Source organism: Macrobrachium nipponense, chromosome 2 (assembly GCF_015104395.2).
Source record: "Macrobrachium nipponense isolate FS-2020 chromosome 2, ASM1510439v2, whole genome shotgun sequence".
In the NCBI taxonomy this organism is placed as follows: Eukaryota; Metazoa; Arthropoda; class Malacostraca; order Decapoda; family Palaemonidae; genus Macrobrachium; species Macrobrachium nipponense.
The window spans coordinates 37,746,628-37,764,608 of NC_087201.1; positions in this window are offsets into that span (position 1 = coordinate 37,746,628).

Consider the following 17,981-nt stretch of genomic DNA (forward strand, 5'->3'; position numbering starts at 1 on the left):
GGATCAAGACTAGAGGCAAGTAATTATAGGCCTGTGAGTCTAACATCACATATTATGAAAGTGTATGAAAGGGTAATGAAGAAAAATATTATGAAACATTTAATAAAAAATAATTTGTTTAATAAAGGACAACATGGTTTTCGTACCCGGAAAAAGTTACACAAACCCAACTGTTAGTCCACCGTGAAAACATATTCAAAAATATGAAAAGCGGAAATGAAACAGATGTGGTTTATTTAGACTTTGCAAAAGCTTTTGATAAAGTAGACCATAATATATTAGCGAAAGAAAATTAGAAAACACAATATCGTGGATAAAAGTAGGAAGATGGTTAAAAGAAATTTTTTTACACACAGAAAACAGATAGTTATTGCAAACGACGAGAAATCGGATGAAGCCAAAGGTATATCCGGTGTGCCGCAAGGTACGGTGTTAGCTGCAATACTGTTTGTTATTATGATTGAAGACATAGACAATAATGTTAAAGATTCGGTAGTGAGTAGTTTCGCAGATGACACAAGAATAAGTAGAGAAATTACTTGTGATGAAGATAGGAACGCTCTACAAAGAGACCTTAACAAAGTATATGATTGGGCAGAGGTAAATAGGATGGTATTTAACTCTGATAAATTTGAATCAATAAATTATGGAGACAGAGAAAGAAAGCTATATGCATATAAGGGACCTAATAATGAGACCATCACAAATAAAAAGGAAGCCAGTTAAAGACCTTGTGTGATGATGAATAGGAACATGTTATGCAATGATCAAATAGCAACTCTGTTGGCAAAATGTAAAGCAAAAATGGGAATGTTGTTACGGCACTTCAAAACAAGAAAAGCTGAAACACATGATTATGCTGTATAAAACATATGTTCGTAGTCCACTTGAATATTGCAATATGATATGGTACCCACACTATCAAAAGGATATTGCACAAATAGAGAGTGTACAAAGGTCCTTTACAGCTAGAATAGAAGAAGTTAAGGACCTAGACTACTGGGAAGACTACAATTCTTAAAATTATATAGTCTAGAAAGGAGAAGAGAACGCTACATGATAATTCAGGCATGGAAACAGATAGAAGGAATAGCAGAAAATATCATGGAACTAAAAATATCAGAAAGAGAAAGCAGAGGTAGATTAATAGTGCCCAAACTATACCAGGAAAAATAAGGAAGCACACAGGACATTAATCCACTACGCACCAGCATCGATAATGCAGCGTCTATTCAATGCGTTGCCAGCTCATCTGAGGAATATATCAGGAGTGAGCGTAGATGTGTTTAAGAATGAAGCTCGACAAATATCTAAAACGCATCCCAGACCATCCAAGATTGGAAGAGCAAAATATACCGGAAGATGTACTAGCAACTCTCTGGTAGACACTAGAGGTGCCTCACACTGAGGGACTGGGGCAACCCGAACAAGATGTAAGGTAAGGTAAGGTAAGGTAAGGTAAGGCAAACAGTGATCCCTTAACACTCACCAGTATTGCAGAAAATCAGACTAAGTTCATCAAAAACAGTGTGAGGTAATCTTGTAAGTAATTAATTATCAAGGGAAACATCACTCCATCAACAACTTTAAAAGTCTTAAGTATTTCCCTGATTTCAGAAGTCTAAGTACTTCCCTAGTCTAAGTCACTTCAAATAAATTGAAGGAAAGCAAATCAATTACCACTCTATTTTCTACCTATCATCAATATAGTCATAATCAAATATAATTATACTGGTGTAAGATAAAGAAAACAATTATAAAAATTTTAAATACAAAATTTATAATTAAATTCAAAAATTATAAGTGAAATTCACAATATCAGGGAAATTACTGTTACTCGAAAACAAAGTAAAATTTAATTAATTCTTGAATCAAATTAAGTAAAATCAAATCAAAATTAATTTATCACAAAAAATTCAAGAAATTAATTCAATCAAAATTCAAAAGAAAATTCAAAAGTGTTAGGCAATAATTGAAAATTTGAAATTAATTCACAAGTAATAATTGAAATCAGAAATCAATTCACAAGTACTAAACAACAACAAAACTTGAAAAGAACTCTAAGTAAATGCAAATCAATTCACAAGTGTTAAATTTAATTAAATGTGCAATGATTAAGCAATGAAAATAACTAAGTCAATTAAATTGTGAATGCAAATGAAAATATAAAATAAAAAGATACACTTCAATAAGAACATGAATAAGTGCACAAACAATGGAACAGACACAAACACACACAAAAATCAGCAATGTGTAAAAGTGTAAATATTTTTCACTCAAAAACACTATAACCAACAGTTTTTACCAAACCAATTATTAGTTATTAGTTAAACACCATTCCTATCCGTTATTAGTTATTAGTTAACCAAACACTTTTCTCATTAACTTTTAGTTATTAGTTAACCGTTATCAGTTTTTATTAGTTGTTCCTAACCGTTATTTAGTTGCAACTAATAAAAATATAAAAACTATAACACCTTTACCTTGGTATACCACTTTCTTTCTTGCTTTGCTGCAGGCTTGATTCACACTCACAAAAAACCAGGCGCCGTTTACGAAATGTTGTTCAGATTCCACACAAAAACACTATTTAACACCAAATAAACTCTAAGAAATACCAAATATGAAATTCTAAAACGTTACGAGTGACCAATTTACGTTACGTTAATATAATCTCAATGATTTCGAGGGAGAGAGAGAGAGAGAGGGAGATCTAACTGCCCCGAGGTCCTAAGGTAGAATGAAATCTCTTCCTTGCGGAAACGGGAGAGGGCAGATAATACAAAACGTTCTTGTCACGAATGCTTCCAGTAGCTTGGAAATCTGATGCAATCTTCATAAAGAAATGAGTAACACGCACGTGGTACTCGGCAAATACATACACGTACAAGACAAGACTGCTCAACAGATACGTACCGATTGAAATGGAGGGTAAACGATAATTAAGATTGGCATGTTTTGATAACAACGCAAAATTCGAGCGAGCTCGCTATCAAACGCGCTGACAGAGTAGGGAAGCAAACGGATCTCGCAGACTCTCTAATCTACAGTGTCGACATAAAAATTAAACATTCGTAGTTTAGAAAAGACAAAGAATCTCTCTCTTTACGTTATACATATATTCTTTTACAAGACGTAATGCGAAATCTGAACACACATTTTAAAACATCCTATTCTAAGCTATCTAGGAATCTGAAAAAATGTTGCAAAATCTTACATGACATTTCAAAGAGGGGAAAACATCCATTTTGAAAGTAGCAATATATAATATACCTCCCCCCAGAAGATTTTTTATCACGGTGTTGAATCCAATGATTCGCAACGAGATAAATAATCAGCAACTACATTGTTTTTGCCACTAATGTGCTGCACTCTTAAGTTATACTGTTGCAGACACAAAGACCACCTGGTCAGTCTTTGATTATGATTTTTCATTTTCTGGATAAATGATAGTGGATTGTGATCAGACAATATCAAAATTTCTTCATTCCTAGGTCTATTCACATACACTTCAAATTTTTTCAATGCAGTGATTAAGGCTAAAGTTTCCTTCTCGATTGTCGAATATACTTTCTGATGTTTTTTCAGTTTTGTAGACATGAAGCACACAGGATGGTAGATATTACTTTCATCTTCTTGAAGTGGAACAGTTCCAACACCACAGTCTGACGCATCAACTTGTATCACAAATTTCTTGTCGAAGTCTGGAGCTTGAAGTACTGGTCTTGAAGTTAAAATGGCTTTTACCTTCTCAAAGGATTCTTGACACTCTGGAGTCCAAATAAACTTAGCTTTGGGACTAGTCAAGTCTGTCAAGGGAGCTACTACGGCTGAGAAATTCGGGCAGAATCGACGATAGAATCCAGCCATCCCCAAAAATCTCTGTAGCTGTTTCCTGGTAGTAGGTGGGGTAGCCTTACGGATACCTTCTACATTAGCATTTACTGGAGCAAGAAGGCCTTTCCCAACTTCAAACCCAAGATACTGCACAGTTGCCTTTCCAAACTCACTCTTCTCTAAGTTGACTGTTAATCCTGCTTCTTGAAGTTTCTTGAAAACTTTCCTCAAAATCTTCAGATGTTCTTCCCACGTTGTAGAGTAAATCACGATGTCATCTAGGTATACACCTACTCCTTCTATTGATCCTAGCAGTTGATCCATCACTCGTTGAAATGTTGCGGGTGCATTCATCAGACCAAACGGCAGAACAGTATACTGATATAGTCCAAAAGGAGTAATAAAAGCTGACAGCAACTTCACATTCTCATCTAAGGGAATTTGATAATATCCTTTCAACAAGTCTATCTTGGAAACAAACTTGGCTTGCCCAATATTATCAAGTAACTGATCTATAAGAGGCAAAGGATAATTATCAGCCACACTGATAGAATTTCAGCTTCCTATAATCAGAGTACACATCCCTAAATGAACCATCTGGTTTCTTTCTTCACTAACACACATGGAGAACTGAAGTGACTTGAACTGGGTTCTGGTAATCCATGTTGCAGCAAATACTCAACTTCCTTCTTCAAAACATCTCGATGATACGGTGATAAGCGATAGGCTCTTTGCTTGAAAGGTTTTCCATCTTCTTGAATCTTGATTTCATGCTTGGTCAGATCAGTACGTCTAGGCACATCTGAAAAAATTTCTGGAAAACTTCTAATTACGTCACTTAAGTCTTCACCTTGTTCAACACTCAGATGTTTCAGTTTATCCTCCAAATTTTCCAAAATTGAAGAATTATTCATCTTGCTTGCAGCTCCCAATTCGTAGCCATCATCGTCTTCTGTAGATAAAGTTGTTTGGGTTACTGACACAGTTTCAGTTTTAGTTTCTGAGAAATAAGGTTTCAAGAGGTTCACATGTATCTTCCTTTGTTTTCTTCTTCTTTCTGGTGTTTCAATCACATAAGTTCTATCACTTAACTTCTGAATTATCTTGTAAGGACCTTGGAAATTTATTAGTGAGGGGAAATCTCTTGACAGGTAAGAACACTAACACTTGTTGACCAACACTAAAACTTCTTAGCTTAGTCTTAGCATCAAATCTCCTTTTCTTTTTCTCTTGACTCATTTTTTCAGGTTTTCTAAAGAGGAATTTTCTGATCTCTTTCAACCTTTTCCTTAAGTTCTTCACATACTCTCCTTGGCTTTCCTCTTGATTTTCTTCCCAATTTTCTGCAAGAATCTTCAACGGTCCTCTCACTTCTCTTCCAAAAATCATCTCATTAGGTGAACATCCCATACTTTCTTGGTAAGCATTCCTAATTTCAAACAACATTAATGGTAATTTAAACCAACATCCCATTCTCTTCCTGACTCAGAACAATACTTTGTCAGCATACTTTTCAATGTTTGGTGGAACCTTTCCAAGGCACCTTGAGTTTCTGGATGATAGGCAGTGGATAACTGTTGTTTCACTCCTAACAAATTCATCACATCCTGGAATAACTTTGAAGTAAAGTTTGTTCCTCTGTCACTTTGTACTATTTCTGGTATTCCAAACTTTGAGAAAAACTCCACAAGTTTTTCAGCAACTATCTTGGCAGATATGTTTCTAACAGGGATTGCTTCTGGATACCTTGTCACAGGACACATTAATGTCAACAAATACTCATTTCCTTTCTTTGTCTTCGGCAATGGTCCAACCATGTCTATAATCACTTTGCTAAAGGCTTCTCCTCTAACTTCTATAGGTTGTAGGGGGGCTTTCTTCATGGTTTCATTCGGTTTTCCAGCTATCTGGCAGGTATGACACTCATGACAAAACCTGCGAACAAATCTTGTGAAGTCCAGGCCCAGAAAAAATGTTTCATGATCTTCTCCACAGTCTTCCTGATTCCCATATGTCCAGACTCATGAGCCACTGCAACCACTTGCTTTCTCAATGGATATGGAATCAAAATTTGATGATATTCGCCCCATTCAGCATCTCCTGGTATATCTGTAGGTCTATACTTCCTCATCAGTAAACCTTCCTTCAGATAGTAACAGGTAGGAGTTTGTTGCATCTCTTCTCGATCAACAACTCTGAAGAAACAAAAATCAGTTAACGATGCATCCTTCTTCTGCAAGTCCATCAGCTTCTCTCTTGTCACTGACAACTTCAAGGGTTGAATTCTCAATATCTGCTAACTCAGCTACTGTAGTTTCACTACTGTCTTCAGTAACACTTTGACTACTCGGAGTCTCTTCAGGAACATCAGGTTCTTCTTCTTCGTAGTCGTCGTCTTCTTCATCTTCTTGGGAAATCTCTTCTTGGTCAGCACTATGGGAAACTTCACTTCCCTGGAACAATTCTTCTAAGCACAAAGATCCTTCACTTGATCCTTCTTGGGTGTGTAAATCCTCAGTTTCTTCACTTTCAGTCATAGTCCTCTTCATACTTCTGGTAGTTCCACACAATAGGAAACAGGTGGGGGTTATTCTTCTCCAAAAAAAAAAAAACTCTACTGTAGGACTAATCCTCAATGGTTTGTCTGTCACTACAGGACAAGGAATAAATGGCACACCACCAACTTCATTCCCCAACAGAATATGTATACCTTCTACAGCCAGTGAGTCCTTTACAGCAAAATCAACATTCCCTGTCACCAATTCACATGACAGGTGTAAGCGGCATATAGGAGTTACTTCCTCTCCTCCTATACCCTTCAAAATAACTGAATCTCCTGTGAGACTCTTCTCCAACTGAGGGTGAGAACCACGTACTAAACCACAATATGGTTACTACCCTGTATCACGTAATATCTTGACTGGTACCTGCATACTTCCTTCTTGAGTTGACAGCATACCCTCATAGATATATGGCTTAAAAGCCTCCACACTGCTAAGCCACTCACTGCTTGAGGTAATATTTCCACTGGTTGCTAAACAGTCAGCTTGTTTAGTTTCATTCTTCTCTGGAGTCTGATTCTTTCCCACACTGCTCTTCATAGTTTGTTTCACAACTTGACCAACTGGCTTTGACTGCTGTTGATTCCGGTAACACTCTTGACTGTAGTGTCCTACTCTTCCACACTTGAAACAGACAACATTAGGTTTCTGTAACTGACTTGAAAAACTGGATGAGGATTTCACATTAGTTTGCTGAGCTGTATTACCTTGTGTACTCTTGATATTATCACTTGAAGGTTTCCCATTAAATTTCTTCCTGTTATTTGGATAAGACTTAAAACCTGGGCGTTGTTGACTCTGGTACTTGACATTGTAATTACGCTTACTACTGATTATATTATAATCTTCACTAAGGGTAGCAGCTTTGTCAAGTTTCTTCACTTCTCTCTCTCTTAAATAGGCTCTTATATGTTCAGGAATTCCCTTAAGATACTGTTCAAGAACAAGTAACTCTTCTAACTCATCAAAAGTTTTAACTTTAGCAGCTTCTACCCAACGTTTGAAACACCTTCTCACTTTGTAAGCATAATCTAAGAATGTTCCCTTCTCATCTTTTCTCAAATTTCTGAATCTCTCATTGAAGTACTCTGGGGTCATCTGGTAAACTTGTAGCACACTGTGTTTAAGTACCTTGTAGTCTTTACACTGATCAGCTGTTAAGGCTAGATAAGCACTTCTCCCTTTACCAATTAAGACACTTTGTATCAAAACTGACCATTTATCCTCTGGCCATCCCATACCTGAAGCCACTTTCTCAAAGTGATCAAAAAACTCATCTGGAGCTTCTTCAGTAAACTTAGGGATTAACTTCTGTACTCTCACTACATCAAATTATAAGGGTCATTGATTACCTTGGGTTTAGGTTAGACGGTGTTACAGGTAATGTGGATCTAGCTCTTATCAATTCCATTTCCCTTTCATGTCTTGCAATTTCTCTTTCCTCTTTTATCCTTTCTCTTTCCTCTTTTATCCTTTCTCTTTCCTCTTCTGCTGCTTTTTCTTCTTCTCTTTCTCTTCTTTCTTGTTTTTCCCTGTCTATTCTTTCTCTTTCAGCTTGCATTCTCTCTCTTTCTGCAAGCATTTTTAGCTTAATCAAATTCTCTTCTGCTTCAATGCGTCTAAGCTCTAACTCTGCATCACTTTTCTCTTTCTTTTCTGCTTGCTTATTTATGAGATCAGCACGTGCTACATTCAACAACTCTTGAGCCAATTCTAACTCATCTTCATCAATTATTCTACCAGAGTTTATCAATGATTCCATAGCAATACATCTTATTTGTGCCTTTACCATACTAGTAGACACATGACCACCACATGCCTCTGCTAAAGCGCTCCACTGTGCTCTAGACAGAGTGGTTTCAGACAAAACTTGGATAGAAGGGGCTGCTAAAAATTCCTGAACATTGAACTGAGCCATTTTCCTCTAAGTTATCAACTTACAATTCAATACAATAAATGCAAAACAAAAACTATATGGTCACTCTCCTAACAAAATATATCCCTAACACCACCAGTATATTCTAGAGTGATAATGAAATCTGCTTTCCCGGGTCTCTGGGCACCATTAAACAATAGGTACTAAGTGCCAAGTATCTGGTTACCATGCATCAAATATTACCTCACCAAAAGCCAGACACCTGAACCCTCATAACACGTTTAAACGACTGAATACTCTAAAGGCAACAGTGATCCCTTAACACTCACCAGTATTGCAGAAAATCAGACTAAGTTCATCAAAACAGGTGTGAGGTAATCTTGTAAGTAATTAAATTAATCAAAGGGCATCATTCCATCAACAACTTTAAAAGTCTTAAGTATTTCCCTGATTTCAGAAGTCTAAGTACTTCCCTAGTTCTAAGTCACTTCAAATAAATTGAAGGAAAGCAAATCAATTACCACTCTATTTTCTACCTATCATCAATATAGTCATAATCAAATATAATTATACTGGTGTAAGATAAAGAAAACACTTATAAAAATTTTAAATACAAAAATTTATTATTAAATTCAAAAATTATAAGTGAAATTCACAATATCAGGGAAAATTACTGTTACTTGAAAACAAAGTAAAGTTTAATTAATTCTTGAATCAAATTAAGTAAAATCAAATCAAAATTAATTTATCACAAAATTCAAGAAAATTAATTCAATCAAAATTCAAAAGTGTTAGGCAATAATTGAAAATTTGAAATTAATTCACAAGTAATAATTGAAATCAGAAATCAATTCACAAGTACTAAACAACAACAAAACTTGAAAAGAACTCTAAGTAAATGCAAATCAATTCACAAGTGTTAAATTTAATTAAATGTGCAATGATTAAGCAATGAAAATAACTAAGTCAATTAAATTGTGAATGCAAATGAAAATATAAAATAAAAAGATACACTTCAATAAGAAAATGAATAAGTGCACAAACAATGGAACAGACACAAACACACACAAAAATCAGCAATGTGTAAAAGTGTAAATATTTTTCACTCAAAAACACTATAACCAACAGTTTTTACCAAACCAATTATTAGTTATTAGTTAAACACCATTCCTATCCGTTATTAGTTATTAGTTAACCAAACACTTTTCTCATTAACTTTTAGTTATTAGTTAACCGTTATCAGTTATTAGTTGTTACCTAACCGTTATTAGTTGCAACTAATAAAAATATAACACACTTTACCTTGGTATACCACTTTCTCTCTTTGCTTTGCTGCAGGCTTGATTCACACTCACAAAAAACCAGGCGCCATTACGAAATGTTTGTTCAGATTCCACAAAAACACTATTTAACACCAAATAAACTCTAAGAAATACCAAATATGAAATTCTAAAACGTTACGAGTGACCAATTTACATTACGTTAATATAATCTCAATGATTTCGAGGGAGGGAGAGAGAGAGAGAGAGAGAGAGAGAGAGAGAGAGAGAGAGAGAGAGGGAGATCTAACTGCCCCGAGGTCCTAAGATAGAATGAAATCTCTTCCTTGCGGAAACGGGAGAGGGCAGATAATACAAAACGTTCTTGTCACGAATGCTTCCAGTAGCTTGGAAATCTGATGCAATCTTCATAAAGAAATGAGAAACATGCACGTGGTACTCGGCAAATACATACACGTACAAGACAAGACTGCTCAACAGATACGTACCCGATTGAAACGGAGGGTAAACGATAATTAAGATTGGCATGTTTTGATAACAACGCAAAATTCGAGCGAGCTCGCTATCAAACGCGCTGACAGAGTAGGGAAGCAAACGGATCTCGCAGACTCTCTAATCTACAGTGTCGACATAAAAGTTAAACATTCGTAGTTTAGAAAAGACAAAGAATCTCTCTCCGTTTACGTTATACATATATTCTTTTACAAGACGTAATGCAAATCTGAACAACACATTTTAAACATCCTATTCTAAGCTATTAGGAATCTGAAAAAAATGTTGCAAAATCTTACATGACATTTCAAAAGAGGAGAAAAACATGCATTTTGAAAGTAGCAATATATAATATATATTATATATATTATATATATATTATTATATACTATAATATATATATATATATATATAGTATATATATATATATATATAGATATATATATATATTATATGTATATATATATATATATGTTATATATATATATATATATATATATATATATATATATATATTCATATATATATATTATATATATAGTAATATATATATATATATATATATATATATATATATATATATATATATATATATATATATATGTACATTTCTTTATTTCTTTATTTATTTATTTTTATTATTTATTTATTTTGATTGATTTATTTTAATTTTTTTTATATTTTTTTTTTTTTATTATTTATTTACTTCTATTTAATTTTATTTTTATTTTTATTATTTATTTATTTATATTTATTTATTTATATATTTATCTTTATTTATTCATTTACTTATCTATTATGATTGATTTATTTATCTTTAGTTTGAATTATTTATTTATTTAATTTTTAGAATTTTTTATGTGTCAATTTATTTATTTCTTTATATTTATTTATTTATTTATTTTTATTTATTTGTATAATTATTTTTGTACTTATTAAGCAGACCCTCTCTCAAGCATACTTTATTAAAAGTAATGGCTACTTCAGCAGCGTTACACTTGTTGAGGTTCTTCTCTATTTTACGAATAGCGGCTTTTTCCATACTACTTAAACAGGCTAGTAGAGTGCCTATAGAGGTCATGATCAAATACAGTGTCAAAATAGGTGTATATATTTGAATTTTACAGAAAAACTGATACCATAGTCATCAAAGTCATTAACGATTTTTTTTTCTCTCTCTCTCTCTCTCAGTCTCTTCTCTCTCTTTCTCAAAGCGAGCTTTTGTCTGGAGCTGCCAGAAATCCTAGGGGTGGGAAGCTGAGGGTGGACTGATCTTGGTGTGGTGTCCATCCTCCTTATATCTGGGGTTGACAGCAGTGGGTCTGCCCCATGCTGATCTCCTATTGGCTGGTGGCGGTGAGTCTTCGTTTTCATTGGTGGCTTGAGCCAGGTCTCAAGCCACTTTCTCCGAGTCAATGTTGCAATGCTGCAGGTCTTGTAGCCGTCTAGACCTATTGAGCGGCGCAGTAACGTTGATGGGCGTTGCACTACGCTGCGGGATGTCACGGCTAATTTGATTTCCATCGGCTGCAAGAGCACCTCATTCGGGGGCGTTGTCTTCCGTGGAGTTCTGATCGGTGGTGTCATTGTTGGTGGCAGGTCTTCTCATACTCGTAGGGAAGAGAAATTCTTCCTGCATTATGTTCAGTGTAGGTTTTATTTGCTGGACGAGAAGCACCTCCAGCAGGTGCAACCGGCGGGCATCAGGGGCCTTCCCGATGATCTTCGTGTTCTGTATGATGACATCCCAGGAGATGGCCTCTTGATGTTTGGTGTGGGCGTGATTCTTGATAGCCCCCTCTTGGGCGTGGAATGAGAGTCTCTTCGACAGGCGCATGGTAGTCATACCTATGTAGGAGCCGCTACATTTGCGGACTGGCCATGTATACTGGTACACTACATGTGTCTGCTTCAGGGGGTCTCGTACCTGTGGAGAAGGGTTATTTTTCATAATAGATTGCTCATCTTCCGATTCTGGTAATATATGATTAAGTTGATATCCTTGGTGTCATTGGTCGGGGATACATTTTCAGAAATAATTTTCTTAAAGGAGTTCTCTTCTTCAAGGGAATGGGAACTCATGAAGGTTTTGTAGTACAGCTTAATATTATCCTGGGGGCGGGGCTGCGGGCTCTCACTACCGTACCATTTCTCCATGGCTGTGCGGGCTTCCTTAGTGATTAATCTATTTGAATACCCGTTATTCACAAGTACTGGGGAGGCGCGGTTGAGTTCCTGGTGAGTGTCCTGCCAGATCGAGCAGTGGGAGAGGGCTCTCCTGACAAAGGCCCTGAAGGTGGTGTTTTTGAATCTGGAGGGACACTCGCTGCCACCGTGCAGATCTCCAGCAGCGTATGGAGCAAGGCTTTGGGTTTATTGAGGGGAGCTGTCGACTGATTCCTGTAGACACGATCAAGGATTATATCTATGATTTCGTTGACGGCACGTTCGTAAATAGGGACTCCACATCCAGCGAGGGGATAATCCCTGTGCCAATGGCGTCCTTGATGGTTTCTAAGAATTCTGCCAAAGACTGCAGGCTGTACTGACTCGGGACATAAGGGGTCAAAACTTGTTTAAGGCGTTTAGCCAAGGTGTACGTAGGGGCGGGTGTCTGGCTGATGATAAGCCGGAGGGGGTTTCCTTGTTTGTGGGTTTTTACTTTCCCATATAAATAACCTAGGCTGTAGTCTCCTTGTATGGGCAGGAGGTGCACAGCGTTTGTCGCAGCATTCAATGTGCTGATGACACCATTCTGAAACTGGGTCTTAATTACCACTTCATTTCGAAACCCAGGCCTCATGACAAGAGACTCGAAATCGAGTTGCTCCTTGACTCCATCCAGCAACTTGAAGCCCGGAGCATCGTGAGAACTACCGACGCCCTTCAACCCCTCCTACTTGCTGAAGCCCTTACAGAGAGGGGCTCGCACTCCAGCACCATCCTCACCAAGGAGACGAAGAAAGCAGCGAAGGAACTGAAGGAAAAAGAGAACATCACGGTGTGATGCGCGGACAAGATGGCAGCCTTCATCTTGATTGATACTGCTGAATATCATGAGAAGCTGGATGCTATTTTGTCTGACGAGAGCAAGTTCAGAGCGTCTGACGAGGAACCCAACAGACGACATCAAGAGGGAGGCTAACAGAGTCATCAGCGCATTGAATGCTATGACAAATGCTGTGCACCTCCCGCCCACACAAGGAGACTACAGCCTGGGTTATTTATATGGCAATGTAAAAACCCACAAACAAGGAAGCCCCTCCAGCCAATCATCAGCCAGATGCCCGCCCCTATGTACACCTTAAACAAATTTTGACCCCTTACATCCCGAGTCGGTATAGCCTGCAGTCTTCGGCAGAACTCTTAGAAGCCATCAAGGACGCTCATGGCACAGGGATTATCGCCTCACTGGACGTGGAATCCCTATTTACGAACGTGCCTGTCGACGAAACCATAGATATAATCCTTGATCGTGTCTACAGGAATCAGTCAACAGCTCCTCTCAACATACTTGAAGCCTCGCTCCGTACGCTGCTGGAGATCTGCATGAAGAAGGCCCCTTTCTCCCCCCACTGTGGCCAGATGTTCCGCCAGAAGGACGGCGTCGTGATGGGCTCCCCACTGGGGGTCCTCTTCGCTAACTTTTATGTGGGCACCATGGAGGAACGGGTTTTTGCCAGGATGTAGCAACCCTGCAGATATGGATGTTATATTGACGACATCTTTGTGCAAGTCGACACCGAGGATGAGGTAGAAGCCCTCCGTCAAGCATTTCAGCAGTGCAGTGTGCTGAATTACACAGCTGAACACAGCTCCAACGATCAGCTCCCCCTCCTCGACGTCCTTGTAAGCAATAAGGAAGACTGTCTCCGCACTTCCATCTACACAAAGAAGACCCATCTAGGACTTTGCCTCAATGGTGACAGCGAGTGTCCTGCCAGATTCAAAAGCACCACCGTCAGGGCCTTTGTCAGGAGAGCCCTCTCCCACTGCTCGATCTGGCAGGACACTCACCAGGAATTCGACCGCGCCTCCCAAGTACTTGTGAAAACGGGTATTCAAATAAATCAATCACTAAGGAAGTCCGCACAGCCCTGGAGAAATGGTATGGTAGTGAGAGCCGGCATCCCTGCCCCAGGATAATATCAAGCTGTACTACAAAGCCTTCATGAGTTCCCCTTACCTTGAAGAAGAGGACTCCATTAAGAAAATTATTTCTGAAAATGTATCCCCGACCGATGACACCAAGAATATCATCTTAATCATATATTACCAGAATCAGAGGATGTGCTACCTTATTATGGAAAATAACCCTTCTCCACAGGTATGAGACCCCTGAAGCAGACGCATGTAGTGTACTAGCATACATGCCCAGTCTGCGAATGCAGCGGTGCCTACGTAGGTATGACTACCATGCACCTGTCGAAGAGACTCTCATGCCACACCCAAGAGGGGGCTATCAAGAATCACGCCCACACCAAACGTCAAGAGGCCATCTCATACAGAACACGAAGATCATCGGGAAGGCCCCTGATGCCCGTCGGTTGCACCTGCTGGAGGCGCTTCTCATCCAGCAAATAAAACCTACACTGAATACGACGCAGGAAGAATTTCTCCTCCCTACGAATATGAGAAGACCTGCCACCAACAATGACACCACCGATCACGACAATTCCACGGAAGGCAGTGCCCCCGAATGAGGTGCTCCTGCAGCTGATGGAAATCAAATTAGCCGTGACGTCCCGCAGCATCGCAACCATCGACTCAGAGAAAGTGGCTTAAGACCTGGCTCAAGCCACCAATGAAAACAAAACTCACCGCCACCAGCCAATAGGAGATCAGCATGGGGCAGACCCCCTGCTGTCAACCCCAAATATAAGGAGGACAGACACCACACCAAGCGTCACATGCGTCACGTACGTTATCCTTGCGCAATAATTCGTTATCATTATTAGACCTTTTCTTTGAGTCCCAGGGAGGACATGCCTTTAGAAGAGGAGCAAGACTTCCCAACAGTGAGAAAGAAAAAAAAAACAGAAGAAATATTTGGCACCCAGTAACACCAACAGTAACCAGCTCCCTTCGACATTGGCACCGAATACGACGAGTTACACAGATTTCCCGGCACCTCCCAAGTTCAGAGCTGTCGTTAATGAAGGCCAGGCTTCATATGCTGCAGTCCTGGCCCTCGAGAAGAAGTATCCTGAAACTAATCTCACAGCCAGACAGAACTTAAGGGGAGAATTTACAATTACTCCCAGAGACCAGAAATCGGCAGAACTCTTGAAGAACGACAGCTTGCGCATGCTACTCGATCCTGCTTTAAAAATCAGCAAGGGGTTGATTTGTAAAGTCCCCAAATACATCACCATTGATCGAGTCCTCGAGGTGCCCAACATCATGGCCGCCAAGAGATGCACTGCCAAAGAGGGATTCTTGGCACCTACGTGATCAAAGCCTTCGTTCCAGAGCCTCTGAGATGCTTTATGTGTCAGAGGTATGGCCACCATAAAAACAAGTGCAAGTCAGAACACATCTGTGGAGTTTGCAGTTTGAAACACGAAACAGAAGAGATACAAGGTCAAAGGCCACACAGTTGCCCGATGCCCCAACTGCAACCAGCAATATCATGCTTGGTTCAAGGGATGTCCTGTCGGACTTCAAAGGATTTGGAAAACGAAGGGCATCCCTCCTCCACCTGTAAGACCTCGACAGTCATCACCACCCAGGCAAATTCCAAGCAACCCCAGGTTCGATCCAAGAACGAATCTGCCTCCTGCACCACAAACCTTTCAGCCTTCCTCCCAACCTCCTCAACCCCGGCACCATATCCCCACCCCCTCAACTTCTCCCTACCTCCACATTCCCGCTCCTCTACCTCCTCCAACCCCTAGGATATTCCCCCAACCCCTCAGGTCTTTCCCCCAACCCCTCAGGTTATTCCCCCAACCTCTGCACCGCCGACGACGTCGATTCCTGCTCGTGTCGAAGCAGGAACCCGGACAGAAGAGGCTACAGTTGAAGAAGACATGCAGATTGAAACACCGGCTGTAGCTCCCGTTTTGCATGCTGAAGCAGGAACGCAAACAGAGGAGTTCATAGTAAAGAGAGACAGCAAAACCTAGACGGTCAAACCACACCTTAAAACCGTCAACGTTGGAAACGACTAAATTCTCGTAGGAGAATACCAAATCAAAAAGTTCCTGCTGACCTACGACCGATTTAATGCATTCATTCATAAAGCTCTCTCCAATAATGGATATAGATATAATCATCAACTGTTTTCCCAGATCTTCCACGAAGCCCAGGACTTACAGATCAGCCTCCCAGACGATCTCCTCACAGAAGAATATCGCTTCAGAACTCCGCCATGGCCATCGCCTCTTTACAGTAATTGCTGTTTTAGCATTAACTGCTTTTTCTACTACTAAACAAACCTCCTTTCCTCTCCGCTTTCGGCCGCCTCACGTCTAACGATCGAATATTTCAACTGTCACTCTAACTACCGCTTAAGCTGTTGCTTACTTTTGTTTTGCTATTTCTAAAACTGATAATATTTCGTTTTTCAATCATCGATCTCTACCACTAAGGATCGTTGCTTTTTTCTATTATCGAATAATGAAATATGGTACTTTAACTCCATAGATTTAAGCGCCTTTCTTTCCGTTTTTCTACGACGATAAATTTTTCGATTTCCTTACTGGCTATCTCTGACTTGCCAGGACTCGCTACTATCGATCTTTATCTTCTACTGATGGGTACTTTAGGGTTTAAAAGGGTTTGTAACCTTGCCTGTTCACCTTACGTTTCACTTTTGAAATCATATAATTTCACTTTCATATCCCATTGAGATCACAAATACAGGCTCACCTCGTATCCTTAACTCACCTTTCCACCTGCAAAATATTCAAATGACCTACGGGCTGCTCTTGAGCAGGATCCCGTGCTGGCACATAGCCAGCTTAATCTTAAACAACAACAACATCACACCAAGATCAGTCCACCCTCAGCTTCCCAGCCCGAGGATGTCTGGCAGCTCTAGACGAAAGCTCGCTTTAAGAAAGAAAGAAAGAGAGAAAGAGAGAGAGAGAATCGTTAATGACTTTGATGACTATGGTATCATAGTTTTTCTGTAAAATTCAAATATATACACCTATTTTGACACTGTATTTGATCATGACCTTTATAGGTGCTCTATTAGCCTGTAAATAGCACAGAAAAAGCTGTTATTCGTAAAATAGAGAAGAATCTCTACAAGTGTAACGCTGCTGAAGTAGCCATTACTTTTAATAAAGAATATTTATTTTTTTAATTTTTTTATTTATTTTTATTTATTTATTAATTTTTTATTTATTTCTAGTTACTTAATTTTATTTATTTATTTTTTTCATTATTTATTTTTTATTTTTTTTATTTTTATTCAATTATTTATTTTCCTTTATTTATTTTGTTCATTTATTTTTCATTTTATTTATTCATTTATTTATTCATTTATTTATTCTTTATTATTTTTATTTTTTATTTAATTTTATTTATTTATTTTTTATTTCTTTATTTATATATTTATCTATTTTTTACTTATATGTTTTCACTTATTTATTTCTATTTATTTTTTGCTTTGATTTATTTATTTATTTTTATTTATTTATTTTCACTTATTCGTTTTTATTAATTAATTAATTTATAATTATTTATTTATTTTTAGTTATTTATCTTCATTTATTTATCTATCTATCTATCTATATATCTATCTATCTATCTATCTATCTATGTATATATATATATAGTATATATATATATATATATATATATATATATATATATATATATATATATATATATATATATATATATATATATATATATACATATATACATATATACATATTATACATATATATATATAGATATATATATATATATATATATATA